This window comes from Lepus europaeus, chromosome 4 (assembly GCF_033115175.1).
Source record: "Lepus europaeus isolate LE1 chromosome 4, mLepTim1.pri, whole genome shotgun sequence".
NCBI classification, from domain to species: Eukaryota; Metazoa; Chordata; class Mammalia; order Lagomorpha; family Leporidae; genus Lepus; species Lepus europaeus.
The window spans coordinates 44,129,277-44,150,523 of NC_084830.1; the positions used below are offsets into that span (position 1 = coordinate 44,129,277).

Here is a 21,247-nt window from a genome sequence, read left to right on the forward strand (position 1 = left end):
CTAAAAATCATGTTCAATTACTTGCTACAGTGGCTCAGAAAACTCAGAGAAACACTTTATTATTACTAGTTTGTTATAAAGGGTACAGACAGCCAGCTGGATGGACAGGATCCTGAGTGCAAGAGCTTCTGTCCCTGGGAGTTGGGGTATACACCCTGTCAAGGTATGAATATGTTCTGAACCCCATCATTTAGGATTTCTCTGGAGGCTTCATTATGTCAACGTGATTGATGAAATCAAGGTTGTAGGTGATTATGCCAGTCCCCAGTCCTTCTCCCCTCCCTGGACATTGGGGGTCATTAGAGCCGAAAGTTCCAGTGCTCTGCTCATATGCCTGGTTCCTTTGGCAACCAGCCCCATTCTGAAGCTGTGCAGGGGCCACTAAGAGTCACTTTGTTAGCATGGGGCTAACTATGAATCATCAAAGACATCCTGTCACGCCTGTCACTCAGGTAATTCTAAGGGTTTAGGAGTTCTGTGCAAGGAACTGGGATAAAGCCCAAATATATATTTTTTATATCGCAATATCACAGTTGATAAAGTTCTACAGATGGATGATGGTGATGGTTGCACAAAAGTGGGAATATACTGAATGCCACAGCACTGTACACTTGACAATACATAGTGAACTTTTTTTGTATATATTTTGCCACAATGAAAAAAAGCTTTTTTTTTTCTTTAATCATAAGCAGTTCAGTGTATTTTCTTTTGAGCGGACATTCTTAGCAGAAATGACAGGCTGTCTACAACCTTGTAAACTGCTGTTACAGACTGGAAACCAAGAGAAGAAAGGAAGAGGACTAAATATAGTCTGGTTTTTTTTTTTTTTAATGCTAAGGTCTTTTATGACTGGATTGGACTGTTTCTTTTGAAAGGCAGAGTTACAGAGAGGCAGAGGCAGAGAGAGAGAGAGAGGTCTTCCATCTGCTAGTTCACTCCCCAGATGGCCGAAACTGCTGGAGCTGCACCAATCCAAAGCCGGGAGCCAGGAGCTTCTTCCGGGTCTCCCACGTGGATGCAGGGGCCTAAGAATTTGGCCATCTTCCTAGAGCTGGATGGGAAGTAGAGCAGCTGGGACTTGAACCAGCACCCATATGCATTGCAGGTGGAGGCTTTACCTACTACGCCACATCGCCGGCCCCTTCTTATGTTTTGATGTGAGCAAGTGTTTTTCAGAAAGAGCTCTAATTTTTGATGTGTTGCAGAGCTCCAGTTCTCTAAATTTGCGCTTTCTCTTCTAGCCTCACGTTTTCTTATAATTTCATACCGATGCTTTTTTTTTCATTTATTAAACTTTTATTTAATGAATATAAATTTCCAAAGTACAGCTTATGGGTTACAATGGCTTCCCCCCTCCCACAACTTCCCTCCCGCCCACAACCCTCCCCCTTCCCACTCCCTCTCCTCCTCCATTCACATCAAGATTCATTTTCAATTCTCTTTATATACAGAAGATCAGTTTAGTATATATTAGGTAAAGATTTCAACAGTTTGCCCCATATAGCAACACAAAGTGAAAAAACTACCGTTGGAGTTCTAGTTATAGCATTAAATAACAGTGTACAGCACATTAAAGACAGAGATCCTACATAATATTTTTTTTAATTAATTAATTTTCTATGCCATTTCCAATTTAACACCAGGTTGTTTTTTTTCATTTCCAATTATCTTTATATACAGAAGATCGATTCAGTATATAATTAGTAAAGACCTCATCAGTTTGTACCCACACAGAAACACAAAGTATAAAAATACTGTTTCAGTACTAGTTATAGCGTCACTTCACATTAGACAACACATTAAGGACAGATCCCACATGGGGTGTAAGTACACAGTGACTCCTGTTGCTGACTTAACAATTTGACACTCCTGTTCATGGCGTCAGTAATCTCCCTAGGCTCTAGTCATCATACCGATGCTTTGAGAGAAGACTGAGAAACGGTGGCTGGTAGAAAGAAGAGCTGCCTTATGTACTTTCATCTTCATTTCTTTTGGTTCCTCTTCCTGTTGTAGTTTCTTCTCTTCCCCTCCTAACTTTCACCTGTGCTTTGAGCATGTCTCTTGTCGTGTCTTTTATGCCTTTACGTCACATTTAATCATATTTTTGTTCCCCAATTTCAGAATCTCCAAACATTTTATTTCTAAGGGCAGATTGTGTTCCAGCTGTTCAACATGCTGGTACCTTACAATGAAACCAGGTTAATCAGTCACTGCCTTGGCAAGACCAGACACCTTTTCTCCTTTTCTGTGTCCTTAGACTCCTCACATTTCTGTTTGTTGAAGCTTTGTTTTTCAAGGACTTTTTTTTTTGCTTCTCCTACTGCCTGTTTCTCTAGTTGCTTTAAGTGTTTTTCTTCAGTTCAAAATTGACAGTGACCTTCCATTTTCTGTTTTGTGCCATTTTCTCTTCCTCTTTTTTTACATAGTTATTTCCTATGTAAGTTGGTGAATTTCTCTACCTTTTTAAAAATGTGTATTGGAGAGGCAGAAAGACACACACACGCACACCCCTACTACCCACCCCCCACGATAGGGCAGTGGCTTCCATCTGCTGTTTTATTCTCCAAATGCCCATATCAAGTGTGGCAGGGTTGCGGCCAGTGCTGAAACCAGGAGCTGGGTCCCCACGGGTGGCAGGAACCCAGTTACTTGAGCCATCACTGTTGTCTCCCAGGGTCTGCATTTGCAGGAAGCTGGAGTTAGGAATGGAATCCAAGTACTCTGATGTGGAATGTGAGCATCTTAACCACTAGGTTAGGGCAAATGCCTGCCTCTATCTATTTAAATTTTTTTTTAAAAAGATTTATTTATTTATTTGAAAGTTAGTTATTCGGCCGGCGCCGTGGCTCAACAGGCTAATCCTCTGCCTAGTGGCTCCAGCACACCAGGTTCTAGTCCCAGTCAGGGTGCCAGATTCTGTCCCGGTTGCCCCTCTTCCAGGCCAGCTCTCTGCTGCGGCCCGGGAGTGCAGTGGAGGATGGCCCAAGTCCTTGGACCCTGCACCTGCATGGGAGACCAGGAGAAGCACCTGGCTCCTGCCATCGGATCAGCGCGGTGCGCCGGTCGCAGTGCGCCAGCCGCGGTGGCCATTGGAGGGTGAGCCAACGGCAAAAGGAAGACCTATCTCTCTGTCTCTCTCTCTCTCACTGTCTACTCTGCCTGTCAAAAATTAAAAAAAGAAAAGAAAAGAAAAGAAAGTTAGTTATAGAGGGGAGGGGAGAGACAGAGGAAGATCTATCCTTTGGTTCACTCCCCAGATGGCAACTATGGCCACGGCTGTGCCAGGCTGAAGCCAGGAACCAGGAGCTTCATCCAGGTCTCCCATGTGGGTGCAGGGGCCCAAGCACTTGGACAGTCTTGCTGCTTTTCCCAGGCACATTAACAGGGAGCTGGCTTAGAAGTGGAACACCTAGGACATGAGCCAGCACTCATATAGGATGTGTTGTAGGCTGTGGCTTAATCCACTATGACATAATACTGTCCTATACTTTCTGTTCTTTTCTGTCCTGTTCTTTTCTCTCCTTTTCTTTACTTCTCTTCTCTTCTCTTTTCTTCTCTTTTCTCTCTCTCTTTCTCTTTCGATTGATTGATTTGGAAGGCAAAAATACAGAGAGAAATTTTCCATCTGTTGGTTCATTCCCCTAATGGCTGCAATGGCTGAGACTGGGCCAGGCCAAAGCCAGGAGCCAGGAGCTTGATCCAGGTCTCTCATGTGGATTCAGGGGCCTGAGGACTTGAGCTATCTTCCACTGCTTTCCCAGGCACATTAGCAGAGAGCTGGATCAGAAATGGAGCAGCCGGGACTCAAACCTGCGCCCATATAGAATGCTGTCACTACAGGCAGAGTCTTAAACCACTATGCCACAGCGCAGCCTCTATATTTAAGGCTTTTGAGATTTTGGAATTTTTGTATTCAGTCTCATGAAGTATTTCCAAGCTCCTAAATAGCACTTGAGTACTTCACTGTCATTTATAAGGCAATATATTCAAAACTGAATCCTTACCTCTCATTGACCTTTACTAATTAGTATTGTTACAGTTTTCCAGATTGTATTTGGTGTGAGATATTTTTCCCCATTGCTTGATTTCCTGTGTTAGTTACTCTGTTACTTCGGTCTGTTAAGTTGGCAAGAAGGAGAGATACACTTCAGTAAGAGAATGTTATTGTGAGAATACCTGGGAAATGTGCAGGTGTTCCTTCTCCCGGAGCTCCACGGTCTCTAATGGTGTTTAACAGGCTCCATTAACAAGGGGACTGGCAGCTTAGAGTCACTTGGACTAAGTCACCATGACCTTTGTTGTCTGTGATCACTTAACATTTGTATTTTCTGAAATCCAAAGGTTGGGTGTTTTTGCAACCTTGAAATTTGGGATATCCTTGTTGGCCGTTTTAGCCCTTAATGGATGTTTTCAGCCTCTGCCTCAACTTCTGGGCATATTCGAGTCCATTTCATTGCTGGGGTTGTAAACCTGATTTAATTTGCATCAGTGTGTGGTGAGCCATAACAGTTTATATTGGAAGATAGGTTTTTTTTTTTTTTTCCCCCTTAAGGGCACTGCACAACAGACAGGGATTTTGAGGTCACATTGGGTTTCCAGTAGTTAGTAAATTTGTTTCTTATTTGTTTAGTCATTTATTTATTGAACAGAAGTTTCTTAAACTAGTGTGTGTGCTTCTATGTTAGATTCTTAGTGGGAATATGAGGCTGGATAAGACCTGGTACACATCTTTGTGGGGTATGCATTCTGGCTCTAGTGATAATGTCAGACAATGCATGAATACAGAGAAGAATAATGACTCAGTGTCCAGTGAGATGAGACCACAGTAGACAGTGAGATTAGTGGTGTGTCTGTATGTTTGCGTGTATGTGTGGGTGAGGATGGTGGTAGAGGAGAGGTTATTAATGAAAACTTGCCAGAAAAGGTTTTTTTTAAAAGATTTATTTATTTATTTATTTGAAAGGCAGAGTTACAGAGAGGTCTTCCATCCTCTGGTTTACTCCCCAGATGGCCACAATGGCCAGAGCTGGACTGATCCAGCCAGGAGCTTCTTCCGGGTCTCCCACACAGGTGCAGGGGCCCAAGGACTTGAGCCATTGTCTATTGCTTTCCCAGGCCATAGCAAAGAGCTGGATCAGAAGTGGAGCAGTTGGGACTTGAACTGGCACCCATATGGGATGCTGGCACTGCAGATGGCAGCTTTACCTGCTATGCTACAGCGCCAGCCTCCTGTATTATTTATGTTCTTATACATATGCCTGACCCTTTATTTTATATAGTAATCACATGCATCATATTCTTTAAAACATATTTATTTGAAAGGTAGAGGGAGAGAGATCAAGATCTCTTCCATCTGCTGGTTCACTTCCCAAATGGTCGCAACAGTGAGGTCTGGACCAGGCTAAAGCCAGGAACCCAAAACTTCATCCTGGTATTCCACATGAATGGCAGGGGCACAAGTACTTGGGCCATTTTCTGCTGACTACCCAGGTGCACTAGCAGGAAGCTAGATAAGAAGTAGAGCAGCTAGGACTCTAACCTGCACCCTGAAATGGGATGCTGGCATTGCAAGTGGAGTCTTAACCTATTGTGGCACAATGCTGGCCCCTCATATATCATATTCTTAACTATTTCAATATGCGTTTCTAAATGCATATTATGTAATTATGTAATAAAATATATATTTTATCTATTAGTCTTTTAAATTTTTCTTCCAGTTTTAGTATATGTGCTGCTGAAGTGAGCCATTTAACTTGTTTTTTTTTTTTTTTAAAGATTTATTTATTTATTTGAAAGAGTTACACAGAGAGATGAGAGGCAGAGAGAGAGAGAGGTCTTCCATCCACTGGTTCACTCCCCAATTGGCTGCAATGGCCGGAGCTGTGATCCAAAGCCAGTAACAAGGAGCTTATTCCGGGTGTCCCACATGGGTACAGGGGCCCAAGGACTTGGGCCATCTTCTGCTGCTTTCGCAGGCTGTAGCAGAGAGCTGGATTGGAAGTGGAGCAGCCTGGTCTCACAGTGGCGCCCATATGGGATGCTGATGCTTCAGGCCAGGGTGTTAACCCACTGCACCACAACACCAGCCCCTACCTATTCTTGAAATTATAAATATTGTCAAGAATTTGGCAAAAACCGTTACTTGTCTGTATAGAAAGGCTCCCTCCCCCAGAAGAGTTTGAAAACTTAGTATTGAGATTCAGGAAAAAATACTGACAGGAATCTAACAATATATAAGGGACAATATATAAGTAAAGTGAGATAAAAAAACTTTTGGATGGGACTAAGGTTGAGGTAACATTTAAAAGTTAAAGTATTTGAGAATTTGGATGTCACTGAAAAACATTAATGGAGAATTCTAGTGTTTGAAAGTGACATGGAAGTCTCTTAACCTTTGAATCATTGTATTGCCAGTGTCAGTATAACAGGAGTTCATATTCTTCCTACTTTATGAGATAGCCCAATGATAGGTATCTTAGTTCATTTGTGCTGATAAAAAACAGAAATTAGGGTGGGCAATGGGGTGCAGAAGGTTAGAGGCCACTGCTTGGGATGCCTGCATCACATAACAGAGTACCTGGTTTGAGTCCTGGCTAGCCCACACTTCCCATCAGCTTCCTGCTAATGTTTCTGGGGGCAACAGATTGTCACCCAATACTTGGGTTCCTGCCACCCTGTACAAGATCTGGATGCAATTCCTGGCTCCTTGATTTGTTCTAGGCTAGTCTTGGCTACTGTGGGCATTTGAGGAGCAAAGCAGCGGGTGGAAGATCTCTCTCTTCCCCTCCCTCCTTTTTTCTGTGTCATTCTGCCTTTGAAATAAATAAGTAAATATTAAAACAACAACAGTGACAACAAAAGAAAAGCAAAAAAACTCTGGATTTATCTTCCTACAGTTCTGGAACCTGGGAAGTGGGAGATAAAGATGTTTAATTGGTGAGGTCTGCTCTTGTTTCTTAGATAGCTGTGTCATCACGTGGTGCTGGGTAGAAATAGGAAAACCAGTCTGTATTAGCCACTTTTATTTACATTAAAATTTTTAAACTTTATTTTATTTTTTGATGGAGTAATTAGAGATCTGATTCTACTTTTGTTTCCTCCACTTTACGCCTATCATAAAGTTTCACAGTGAATTCTGGGGTGGGGCGGGAGGAAGGCGTGACGTGAGTGTTCAGATTCTGGGGTGGGGCTGTGTGCTTGGCCCTAGGAGGGGTAGGCAGGGCGGGCCTCACTGGGGCAGCTGCAGAAGCACTGACTGCTGGGCCGGCAGGTAGGTGATGTTCCGGGAGCGTGAGAGCTGCTATGTCGTGTCCTCCGCTGTCTCCAGTTTGCACAGCTTCATCAGGCCATCGGCTGCTGTAGCCAGGGAGTTGGCGCTTAGCTCGATCTGCTCGGCGGCTTCCGGGTCGCCTCCCATAGAGATGATGGCCGCCTTCTGCTGCTGCTCAGCCTTCACCACAAATCTGGCCTTCCCTGCTTCCCACTGAGCCACCTGTTTGGCTTCCAGGGCTTCTGTGAACTCCTTCCCCAAGGTCGGATCGTCAAGGACGTGTCATCCAGGATGAGGCCAACGTTGCACTCGGTGAGGCCATCGCTCACCTGCCTGGAGGCCAGCTTGATCCTTGAGGATCTTGGTGATGGATGGCAGCACACGCTTGTCATACTTTTCTCTGATGCTGGTGAAGATGTGTGGAAGCTGGCTGGTCACGGCCTGAAGAGGATGTCCAGTGTGATGTTGACATACTGTAAATCTTCGCTGCCTGTGAATGACCAGCTCGTACTGTGAGTGTGAGCTGCAGTCACAGATAACTGGTTTCTGCACCTCACCCACCACCATGTCCTGTAAGCCATGGATCCACATTATATAAGGCAGAATTCACCATGCCTTCGGTGACAGCTAAGGCCAGGCTGAACTTGACAGCCATGTTTCCTTCTGCTGGACCCACTCACACCTGCATCCACATGAATTCCCCAAACTTGCCTACTGCTTTAAAATTTATGAGAGAGAGAGACAGAGAGAGAGAGAGAGAGAGACTCTGAGACCTAATAACCACTGGTTCACTCCCCAGATGCCCACAACAGCCGGCCAGGTGGAAGCCAGGAGCTCAGAACTCAATTCTGATTTCCTTTATGGGTGGCAGAGGCTCAGCTACATGAGCCATTACTTGCTGTATCCCAGGCTATTTGTTAGCAGGATATTGGAATTGGAAGTGGTTCAAACCCAGGTACTGTGAGAGGGTCTGTGAGCATAGCAAGCATCTTGCTAACCCTTGTACCAAACATCCGCCCAACTTGTTTATTTTATAAAGACAGTACTAGGGTACGTGTGCTTAAGCATGCATAATAAATCCTATCTCTCAAGTTCCATGAGAGAGGTTCCTTGTGGGTGAGTTGCTCACAAAATTCTCTAGCATCTTGAAGAGTGCATACTATAAAAGCACTCAGTAATTCCAATAATAAAAAAAATTAATTTCAAAGCTAAAAAAAATCTGTGAGGAACAACTTATTTTGGACTTCTGATTAAAAACATTGTATTATGATAAGATTCTGAGGTGTTAAAATCCACACTATGTTAAGGACAGGTGAAACTCTGTTCATTATAATATATTTGACAAGTCAGGAAAATAGAAAAACAGATTGTGTATGTATTTTAGACTGACTTTTAATTATGAGAATTTTGCAAAAAACTGTAAGGGTTTTGAGAGCAAATAGTATAAAATTATTTGAAGTTAAATAATAGCTGAAAAAAAAAAAACATCAGTTTTCATTTAAAACACCAGAAAGAGAAAGAGGAAATAAAGACAAAACAGTACAAAATATATTTACCAAAATAAATCATGTGTTTTCACTTGACCAGTATCCCAAAGACACTCTTTTTGCCTAAGCTAAATTAGTAGCATTTCAGTTGTTCCACATGTTGAGAAAACGAGATATGAACACCAATAGAAAATTCTAGGTGTATTTACTGGAGTCATTTGGGAGGCCCGTGACTTGTTTAAGTGAGCAAGATCATGAGCGTGCTTTGAAGCAGACTTTGGTAACTGCTGAAGAATTCTGTGGAGGTTAGATTACTTTTGGTGAGCATTAAAGTGATTTGTTATTATAACGCTGCTCCATTGCTACAGCACGAGCATGGCTCGTCTTGCACTGCCTGTGCTTGCTTGGCTAGGAAGTACATGAAGTGTCTTTGATTTCTGAGGCAAAGTTGTTATTTTTTTGAAAATTTAAAAGATGACCTGTCTCTGGTAGGACTGTGTTTTCTGGCTTAAAATATGTTTATACTTCCTTCTTTTCCCCTGCTCATTAGCCTCTTCCTATTTTTATTTTTTTTCACTGCCTGATCTAATTCTTCTACCTTTCTTTTGCCAATATGTTTAACTCTTTTATCTCATTGTTCTGCTGTGGCATTTGCTTAGCAAAATGCTAGTCCTGGAAAAATTCTACTCTCTGCTTCTCCTTCCCTACCTTTAGACTTCTGAGCAGCAGTGGAAAAAATACACTAGATTGCTATTCTAACTTTGTGGTCTCTAACATCACCAAGGCACTTAGTGTTACCTAGTAGTGATCTGATTCCACTTCATGAGGTTTTTTTTTGTTTCTTTGTTTCCTTTTTTAATAACTTCTCTCCTGGGGCCTGCATTGTGGCACAGCAGGTTAAGCTGCTGCTTGCAACGAAGGCGTCCCATAAGAGCACTGATTAGAGTCCTTGCTACTCCACTTCCTATGTAGCTTCCTGTTAACGTGCCTGGGAAAGCTCCAGAAGATGGCCCATGTGTTTGGGCCTCTGCTGCCCACATGGAAGACCTGGATAAACTTCCTGGCACCTGGCTTTGTCCTGGCCCATCCCAACCGTTGTGGCCACTTGGGGAGTGAGTCAGAGGATAGAAAATCTTTCTCTCTCTCTCCCTCCTCCTCTCTCTGTAACTCTGCCCTTCAAATAAATAAATAAATCTTAAAAATTCTCTCCTCTGGCTATTCTGAATACACTCATATATCTTCAGGTGTTGAATTCTAACTTCCTCATTAACCACAGATAAGTTATCCTCCTATTTCATAAAGTAAGCAGAAACTAGTATATGAGAATTCCCTCAACCTCTGCCACCAGACTACAGTCTTTCCTGTAACTCAACCCATTGTTTTTCTCCTATTGTAACACATGTGTCTCTAGCCCCTCTGAAGTTAAGCAGTCCTATCCTGTCATGTGCTTTGGATCCATTGCTTCCAGAACCTTTTCAGGGACATGCTTTCTTTATTATCTCTTCTGTATTTTCAACTTTTCCTTATTTTACTAATCCATCTCAAATATCATTTACACTTGCTCAAGAATTTCTCCTGTTTTTTTTCTTTTATCTTCTTCAACTCATGTCCTTAGTAAGTATCCTTTCTAGAAACTTCAAGTGTAGGGTGAGGGCTGGTGCCATGGCGTAGCAGGTAAAGCTACTACCTGCAGTGACAGCATCCCGGCTGCTCCACTTTCAATCCAGCTCCCTGCTAATGTGCCTAAGAAAGCAGTGGAAGATGGCCCAAGTCCTTGGGCCCCTACACCTGTGTGGGAGACCTGGAAGAAGCTCCTGGCTCCTAGCTTCAGATTGGCCCAGCCCTGGCCGTTGCGGCCAGTTAGGGAGTGAACCAGTAGCTGGAAGATCTCTCTCTCTCTCTCTCTCTCTCTCTCTCTCTCTGCCTCTCTGTAACTCTGCCTTTTAAATAAATAAATAAGTCTTTAAAAAAAAGTTGATGTTTGTCATCAGTTATAGTTTGGAAATTAATAATTAAAAATTGTAGAGTTATCTGTAATTGTTTTCTGTACTTTTACTATCTGGCTTCTGCTTCCACCGTTGTGCTAAGTAAGATATTCTCGCTAACAGCACTAATAATCCCTTATCACTAAATTTAGGTATCTTTTAAATGAAATTAATTGTATTGAGGTCTAATTGACATAAAATAAATTCATTCTTTTTTTAAATATTTATTTATTTATTTGTAAGAGAGTTACACACACACACACACACATACATACAGCTCTTCTGTCAGCTGGTTCACTCCCCAGTTGGCTGCAACGGCCAGAGGTGGGCTGGTCTGAAGCTAGGAGCCAGGAGCTTCTTCTGGATCTCCCATGTGGGTGCAGAGGCTCAAGTACTTGGGCCATCTTCTGCTTTTATAGGCACATTAGCAGGAAGTTGTATCAGAAGTGGAGCAACCAGGCCTTGAACCACCACCCATATGGGATGCTGGCTTTGCAGGCTATAGCTTTATCTGCTGTACCACAGCACCACCCCCCACAACTTTTTTTTTTTTTAAAGATTTATTTTATTTATTTGAAAGACAGAGTTACAGAGAGAGGTAAAGACAGAGAGAGAGGTTTTCCATCCGCTGGTTCACTCCCCAATTGGCCTCAATGGCTGGAGCTGTGTCGATCTGAAGCCAGGAGCTAGGAGCTTCTTCTGGGTCTCCCACGCTTGTGCAGGGGCCCAAGGACTTGGGCCATCTTCTACTGCTATCCAGGCCATAGCAGAGAGCTGAATCGGAAGAGAAGCAGCCAGGACTAGAACCGGTGCCCATATGAGATGCCTGTGCTTCAGTCCAGAGCTTTAACCCACTGCCCCACAGCGCTGGTCCCAGATTGCAACTTCTAAATCCAGAACTTTATCACCTCCCATGGAAACCCATTAAGTATCTTTCTTTGTTTTCCCTGCTGTCAATGTGTGACAACCACTCATCTGTTCCTTGTCTGTTTAGATTTGCCTGTTCTGGATATTTCATGTAAATGAAATCATAAAATATGTAGCTCTTTGTATTTGGCTTCTTTCACTTAACATAATGTTTCTGAGGTTCATCCTAGTAGAAGTGTGTTATCAATACTTCATTATTTTTAATGGCTCGATAATAGTCCACTGTGCAGTATGACACATTTTGTTTGTCTGTTTGTTATTGATGGATATTTGGGTTATTTCTACCTTGAGCTGTTGTGCACTGAGCTGCTGTGAACATTTATTTACAAATATTTGTTTGAATGCTTATTTTAAATTCTTTTGGGTATATACCCAGGTGTGGAATTGTTGGGTCATATGCTAAGTCTAGATTTAATGTATTGATGAATTGCCAGATTTTGTGTTTTGTAAATATTTTTCCCCAGTTTATGCCTTCATTTTCTTACCATCCTTTTTTGAAAATAAACTTCCAATTTTAGATTTGCAGAAAAATTGGGAATAGGGAAATTTTGCATATTCCTTTTGCTCAGTTTCATCTATTAATATCTTAGGGACATTTTTTCACAACTGATGAATTAATATTGACACATTAGTATTACTAAAATCCAATTCCTTGTTTTTTACCCATCCTGTTTCTAGTGCAGGATCATATCCAGGTTCCCTTCTTACTTTAATCTGCCTGTTTTCCCAGGCTATTCTTGGCTGTGACAGTTTCTTATATTCCTTTGATTTTGACCATTATCTTGAGTTCTGAGGAACACTGGTTAGGTATTTTGTGAAATGTCCCTCAGTTGGGGTTTGTCTTACAGTTTTCTCATGATGATTCTGGAATTACTGGTTTTGGGGAGGAAGATCACTTACTATCAAGTGTGTATACCATGATTTATCACCTGACTCATTGCTGTTGATGCTAACCGTGATACCTTGGCTGAAGCAGTGTTTGTCATTTTCTTCGTTGGAAAGTCACTCTTTGTTCCCTCTTTTCATACTGTGTTCTTGGCAAAGAAGTCAGTGTATATAGCCTATACTAGAGGAGCGGGGTATCTATATAAATTATTTGTAATGCTTGTGTATAGGAGATTTATTTAGTTACTTGTATCAGTATGGACTTACGGATGTTTTGTGTTTTGTGTTATAATTCAATAGTACTTTATTGTTGCTCAAATGTCTTCAGGTTTGGACATTCAGTATCGTTTAAGTTGGCTCTGTGGCCCTTTGAAATACCCTATCCTCATGGACTTTTTGGGCAAGCTCTTCCTTATTTTCGGACACTACAATATGCTCCAGGTTCTTCTTGAGGTCTCCCTCTGCCCCTGAGCTTTCCTAGAATCTTTCTAGAATCTACCAATCTCTAAGGAGCCCTTTTTTTTTTTTTTTTTTTTAAACTGGAGGGTGGTATTAGAGGATGAGATCTGGATGCTGGTTCTATTCAGTGCTAGTAGGATGTCATTGCTTGTAGGCCTCTCAGTGGACAGGCAAGGAAATCTGTGTATATACTGACTTCTGTATATATACATGTGTTTAAAAGTGTTTCTGTATGTAGCCATCTGTGCCTTAAGCAGAGTAAGTTCATACTGATGTCTCCTACTTCATAATTTGTTACCACATGGATCATTTCATTACCCTCCCTTGCTTTTCTGTAACTTTCCACTCCAACAGTGAGAAATCTGATTTCTACCATCTGCCATCCATTTACTTAATTGTTCAGTTTCAGTGTACATATATAGTGGTTTCAGAAGGTTTTTTTTAACATTGTCTTTTGAACAGCAGAAGTTTTATATTTTGATGGAAATCAGTTTATCAGTTTGTTCTTTGATGATTCATGCTTTTGTCATATCTATAAAATCTTTTCTTTTCCCGAGGTCACTTAGATTTTTCTTCTTTGTTTTGTTCTATATGTTTAATAGCTTTAGTTTTCAAATCTGTTATCTGCTTTGAGTTAATTTTTTGTATATATTGTGGGTTGTGCATAGGTTCATTTTTTCCTGTATATTTATCCAGTTATTTCAGCTCCATTTGTTGAAAAAACTGTATATTTCTACATTGAATTACCTTGGCATCTTTGTTAAATCAATTGACTGTATATATGTGAATTACTTATGTATTATCTGTTCTGCTCCATTGAACTATATGTCTGTCTTTAAACCAGTACCAGAGTGTCTTGATTATTGTAGCTTTATAGTAATTTTTTGAAGAATTATTTTATTTATTTGAAAGGCAGGGTTAGGGGGAGAGAGAGAGAGAGAGAGAGAGAGAGAGAAAGAGATCGATCGATTGATCCTCTATCTACTGGTTCACTCCCCAAATAGTTGCAACTGCTGGGGCTGGGACTCCATCTGGATCGCCCTCATGGGTGGCAAGGGCCCAAGCACTTGGGCCATCTTCTGCTGCTTTCTCGTGTGCATCAGCAGGGAACTGGATTGGAACTGGGGTAATGGGGACATGAATCGGTGCCCATAGGTCCCTATGGGATGCAGGTATCCAGGTAGCAGCTTAAACCGCTATACCACAATGCCCCCCCCCCCCCAAAGTAATTCTTGAAATCAGGTAGAGTAAGTACTATAATATTGTTCATGTCTTTCAAAATTATTTTGGCTATTCTAGCTCTTTTGCATTTTCATGTCCATTTTAAAATCAGCTTCTCATTTCTTGTTAGAAAACCCTGCTGAGATTTTAAACAGAAGATCATTGATAATAATTTATGTGTAATGAAGTTTGCTTCCTCTAAGTGAACAGCTTAGTGAGTTTTGACAAAATGTGTATAGTACTTTTTTTGTGTGTGAAGAGGATTTGCCAGGCTCTTCATGCCAGCACAGTGAGAAATGAGGGTCTCCTAATAAATGGTTTGGTTTAAATCTATCCTATGACTATTTTTTCTGTTTGTCCCCATATGATCTTCATTCATTTCCTTTCCCCTCTTTTCCTGCCTTTTTATGATTAATTTATTATTTTTATTTCATATTATCTCTGTTATTGTTTTATTAGTTATTCTCACTTTTTCTTTGTTATTTTGAAGTTTGCGATATGAATCTTTAATTTATCAAAAATCTTTCTTCAAATAATAATAAGCCTCTTCACATATATGAAACCTCTGTGGCGGAATACTTTAACTTTTTGGCTCTTTTCTTTTGGCCTGTATACTTCTTTGGCTTATTTGTACATCTTTTTTTATTTTAAAGACAATATGAGTTTTTCCATAAACTCTAAAAAATTATTTTTATTTTATTTGAAAGGCAGAGAGACAGAGCTGGACAGAGGGAGAGTGAGAGAAAGAGATCTTCTGTCTGCTGGTCTACTTCCCAAATGCCCACATCATCCAGGGCTGGGCCAAGCTGAAGCCAAGAACCTGGAATTCCACCCAGGTCTTTCATGTGGGTGACAGGGACTCAAGTACTTGAGCCATCACCTGCTGCCTCCCAGTGTGTGTATCAGCAGGAAGCTAGAGTTGAAGTATAGCCAGGACTCAAACCTAGGCACTCTGTTACGGGATGTGGGCATTCCAAGTGGAGACTTAAGCCATCATGCCAAATACCTGCCCCTGTACATCTTATTAAACTCACATATGACCCTACTTTTGATTTAAATAGTTATATTTTTTGAAGATTTTTTACTTATTTGAGAGGTAGAGTTACAGACAATGAGAGGGAGAGACAGGGAGAAAGGTCTTCCTTCCATTAGTTCACTCTCCAAATGGCCGCAGCGGTCGGAGCTGTGCCAGTCGGAGCTGTGCCAATCCGATCCGAAGTCAGGATCCAGGTGCTTCTTCCTGGTCTTCCATGCGGGTGTAGGAGCCCAAGCACTTGGGCCATCCTCCACTGCCCTCCTGGGCCACAGCAGAGAGCTGGCCTGGAAGAGGAGCAGCCGGGACTAGAATCGGGACCCATATGGGATGCTGGTGCCACAGGCAGAGGATTAACCTACTGTACCATGGCACTGGTCCCTGAATAGTTATATTTTAAAGAATAATTCAAAATTAGAAAACCTAAAAAAATTGTGAAAGAGCAACATTCAAGTTGCCATCTTAATTTTGTTTTCTTTTTAAATTTTTATTTATTTATTTGAGAGGTAGAGAGCAAGAGAGACAAATAGAGAGCTACTGTTGTTGGCTCACTTCCTAAATGCCTGCAATGGCCCCAGCTGGGCTGTTTTGGGCAAAGAGCCAAAACCAGGAGCTGGGAACTCAATCCAGGAGGCAGACAGGAAGCCAGTCACTTGAGCCGTCACCACTGTCTCCCTGAGTTTGCATTAACCGGAAGCTGGAGGCAGAAACAGAGCTGAGAATGGGACCCAGGTCCTCTGATGCAGAATGAAGACGTCTTAACTGCTAGGCCAACCACATGCACCCATTTAATTTTTAAGTGTATATTTAAGTATATTCACATTGCTATGTAACAAATCCCTGGAACATTTTCATCTTCTGAAAGTAAAGCTCTGTACTCACTAAAAACTAATTTTTCTCTCTCATTACTCCTCAGCCCTTAGCTACTACATTTCTACTTTCTATTCAATGATTTAAACTATTTTAGATAGTTTATATGAGTGAAATTATACACTATTTTTATTTTTTGATTGACTTATTTTGCTTAGAATGTGACTGGATCTCTTTTTCTGAAGGCTGCATAATATTTCACTGTATATATATTTTCTTTATCCATTTATTTGTTGATGGACTACTGACTTGCTTCTACCTCTTGGCTACTGTGAATAATACTGCTATAAACATTTGGGTGCAAATATCTCTTGGAAATTTTGCTTTAAATTGTTCTGGATATATATTCAGAAGTGGAATTGCTGGATCACATAGTAATTCTATTTCTAGGTTTTTGAGGAACCTCCATAATGTACTCCATACTGGCTGCACCATTTTACATTCCTAACTGCAGTACACAAAGGTTCTGCTTTCACTACCTTACCAATAATTATTATTTTCTGTTCTTTTGATAGTGACCATCCTATTGGATGTGAGGTGATACCTTATTGTGGTTTTGACTTGTGTTTCCCTTATGATTATTGATGTTGAGTATCTTTATATTCTTGTTGGTCATTTGTTTATTCTTCTTTGGAGAATTGTTTAACTCCTTTGCCCATTTTGTAAACAGGCAGGTTGTGTTTTCTTTTATTGTTTCTGAGCTTTATATGTTCTTTTGCGTGAGTGTGCGTGTGTGCGCGCACACACACACAGTATTAACCCCTTCTCAAATACACCATTTGCAGTTATTTTCTCCCATTCCATAGGTTTGCTTCATAGTTTGTTGGTTGGTTTCTTTGACATGAAGTTTTTAGATTTTATATTGTATCATTTGTGTATGTTTGCTTGTACTTTGGATGTCACATCCAGGAAATCAGTGCCGAATCCCATATCCTGAAGCTTTCCTTCTACGTTTCTTTTAGGATTTAGGGTTTTAGGTCTTCAATTCATTTTTAATTCATTTTTGTGTATGCTGTAAGGGGTCGAATTTCATTCTTTTGCATGTGGGTACCCAATTTTCCCCAATATCACCTATTGAAGAGACTGTATTTTTCATGTTATGACATTTTGACCATATATGCGAGGGCTTATTTATGGGCTCCCTATTCTGTTCTGTTGGTCTATATATCTGTCCAGTCTACACTGTTTTGATTACTATTGCTTTGTGTAGTGTGTTTTGAAATCAGGGATTATTAAGCTTCCAACTTTTTTTTAGAGATTGTTTTGGCTCTTTGTGGTCCTTTGAGATTCCATATGAATTTTAGGATTTTTTTCTTTATACAAAAAAAAAATTCCATTAGGATTTTTTATAGGGATTGCATTAACTCTCTAAATCACATTGGGTAGAACGAACATTTTTAAATGTTAAGCTTTCCATTTCATTGGTACAGAATGTCTTTCCATTTATTTGTATCTTTGATTTCTGTCAGCAATGTTTTGTAGTTAAGTGTATAGAACTTTCACCTCTTATCTTTTTTTTTAAAGGATTTATTTATTTATTTGAAGTCAGAGTTATAGAGAGGCAGAGGCAGAGGCAGATAGAGAGAGAGATCTTTTTTTTTTAAACTTTTATTTAATGAATATAAATTTCCAAAGTACAGCTTATGCATTACAATGGCTTCCCTCCCCAACTTCCCTCCCACCTGCAACCCTCCCATCTCCCGCTCCCTCTCCCTTCCATTCACATCAAGATTCATTTTCAATTCTCTTTATATACAGAAGATCACTTTAGTATATATTAAGTAAAGATTTCAACAGTTTGCCCTCACATAGCAACACCAAGTGAAAAATATTGTTGGAGTACTAGTTATAGCATTAAATCACAATGTACAGCACATTAAGGACAGAGATCCTACATGATATTTTTAAAAAATTGATTAATTTTCTATGCAATTTCCAATTTAAAACCAAGTTTTTTTTTCTCATTTTCAATTATTTTTATATACATAAGATTGATTCAGTATATACTAAGTAAAGATTTCATCAGTTTGCACCACACAGAAACACAAAGTCTAAAATACTGTTTCAGTACTAGTTATAGCATTACTTCACATTGGACAACACATTAAGGACAGATCCCACATGAGAAGTAAGTATACAGTGACTCCTGTTGTTGATTTAACAATTTGACACTCTTGTTTATGGCGTCAGTAATCTCCCTAGGCTCTAGTCATGAGTTGCCAAGGCTATGGAAGCCTTTAGGGTTCACCGACTTCGATCTTATTCTGACAGGGTCATAGTCAAAGTGGAAGTTCTCTCCTCCCTTCAGAGAAAGGTACCTCCTTCTTTGATGGCCCCGTTCTTTCCACTGGGATCTCACTGGCAGAGACCTTTCATTTAGGTCTTCTTTTTTTTCTGGAGTGTCTTGGCTTTCCATGCCTAAAATACTCTCATGGGCTCTTGAGCCAGATCTGAATGCCTTAAGGGCTGATTCTGAGGCCAGAGTGTTATTTAGGACATCTGCCAATCTATGAGTCTGCTGTGTATCCCACTTCCCATGATGGATCATTCTCTCCCTTTTTGATTCTATCAGTATTAGCAGACACTAGTCTTTTTTTTTTTAATGGATTTTTTTAAATTAAACTTTTATTTAATGAATATAAATTTCCAAAGTACAGCTTATGGGTTACAATGGCTTCCCCCTCCCAAAACTTCCCTCCCACCCACAACCCTCCCCTTTCCCGCTCCCTCTCCCCTTCCAATCACATCATGATTCATTTTCAATTCTCTTTCTATACAAAAGATCAGTTTAGTATATATTAGGTAACGATTTCAACAGTTTGCCCCCATATAGCAACACAAAGTGAAAAAAAAATACTGTTGGAGTACTAGTTATAGCATTAAATAAGAGTGTACAGCACATTAAAGACAGAGATCCTACATAATATTTTTTTAAAAATTAATTAATTTTCTATGCCATTTCCAATTTAACACCAGGTTTTTTTTTTTCATTTCCAATTATCTTTATATACAGAAGATCGATTCAGTATATAATTAGTAAAGATCTCATCAGTTTGTACCCACGCAGAAACACAAAGTGTAAAAATACTGTTTCAGTACTAGTTATAGCATCACTGCACATTAGACAACACATTAAGGACAGATCCCACATGGGATGTAAGTACACAGTGACTTCTGTTGCTGACTTAACAATTTGACACTCCTGTTCATGGTGTCAGTAATCTCCCTAGGCTCTAGTCATGAGTTGCCAGGGCTATGGAAGCCTTTAGAGTTCGCTGACTTTGATCTTATTCCGATAGGGTCATAGTCAAAGTGGAAGTTCTCTCCTCCCTTCAGAGAAAGGTACCTCCTTCTTTGATGGCCCCGTTCTTTCCACTGGGATCTCACTCACAGAGATCTTTCATTTAGGTCGTCTTCTTTTTTTTTCTTTTCCATGGTATCTTGGCTTTCCATGCCTACAATACTCTCATAGTCTCTTCAGCCAGATCCAAATGCCTTAAGGGCTGATTCTGAGGCCAGAGTGTTGTTTAGGACATCTGCCATTCTATGAGTCTGCTGTGTATCCCACTTCCCATGCTGGATCCTTCTCTCCCTTTTTGATTCTATCAGTATTAGCAGACACTAGTCTTGTTTGTGTGATCCCTTTGACTCTTAGACCTATCAGTGTGATCAATTGTGAACTGAAATTGATCACTTGGACTAGTGGGATGGCATTGGTACATGCCACCTTGATGGGATTATATTGGAATCCCCTGGCACGTTTCTAACTCCACCATTTGGGGCAAGTCTGATTGTGCATGTCCCAAATTGTACATCTCCTCCCTCTCTTTTCCCCACTCTTATATTTAACAGGGATCACTTTTCAGTTAAAATTTAAACACCTAAGAATAATTGTGTGTTAATTACAGAGTTCAACCACTAGTACTAGAACAAAAAAAATACTAAAATGGATAAAGATTTACATTGTACATCCACAGTCAGGACAAGAGCTGATCAAGTCACTGTTTCTCATAGTGTCCATTTCACTTCCACAGGTTTCCCCTTTTGTGCTCAGTTAGTTGTCACCGATCAGGGAAAACAAATGATATTTGTCTCTTTGGGACTGGCTTAATTCACTCAGCATGATGTTTTCCAGATTCCTCCATCTTGTTGCAAATGACTGGGTTTCATTGTTTTTGACTGCTTTATAGTATTCTATAGAGTGCATGTCCCATAATTTCTTTATCCAGTCTACTGTTGATGGGCATTGGGGTTGGTTCCAGGTCTTAGCTATTGTGAATTGAGTTGCAATAAACATAATGTGCAGATGGCTTTTTTGTTTGCCAATTTAATTTCCTTTGGGTAAATTCCAAGGAGTGGGATGGCTGGGTTGTACGGTAGGCTTATATTGAGGTTTCTGAGGAATCTCCAGACTGACTTCCATAGTGGCTTAACCAGTTTGCATTCCCACCAACAGTGGGTTAGTGTCCCTTTTTCCCCACATCCTCACCAGCATCTATTGTTGGTAGATTTCTGTATGTGAGCCATTCTAACCAGGGTGAGGGGAAACCTCATTGTGGTTTTGATTTGCATTTCCCTGATGGCTAGTGATCCTGAACATTTTTTCATCTGTCTGTTGGCCATTTGGATTTCCTCTTTCGAAAAATGTCTATTGAGGTCCTTGGCCCATCTCTTAAGTGGGTTTTTTGTTTTGATGTTGTGGAGTTTCTTGATTTCTTTGTAGATTCTGGTTATCAACCCTTTATCTGTTGCATAGTTTGCAAATATTTTTTCCCATTCTGTAGGTTGCCTATTCACTTTCCTAACTGTTTCTTTTGAAGTACAGAAACTTCTCAATTTTATGCAATCCCAAATGTTAATTTTGGCTTTGATTGCCTGTGCTTCTGGGGTATTTTCCAAGAAATCTTTGCCAGTACCTATATCTTGCAGGGTTTCTCCAATGCGAGAGAGAGATCTTCCATCCGCTGATTCACTCCCCAAATGGCTGCAACGGCTGGAGCTGGGCTGATCCAAAGCCAGGAGCCAGGAGCTTCTTCCAGGTCTCCCATGTAGGTGCAGGGACCCGAAGACTTGGGTCATTCTTTCACTGCTTTTCCAGGCCATTAGCAGA

The 21,247-nt window shown here is 40.6% G+C and overlaps 1 protein-coding gene and 1 pseudogene across 1 annotated transcript in view; one reads left to right on the top strand and one right to left on the bottom strand.

Annotated features, from left to right (window-relative positions):
• The window catches only part of STK3 (serine/threonine kinase 3), a 317,866-nt gene that overhangs the window by 16,704 nt on the left and 279,915 nt on the right, over positions 1–21,247 (top strand). The window lies entirely within an intron of this gene.
• Positions 7,229–7,861, bottom strand: LOC133758164 (prohibitin 1-like; annotated as a pseudogene).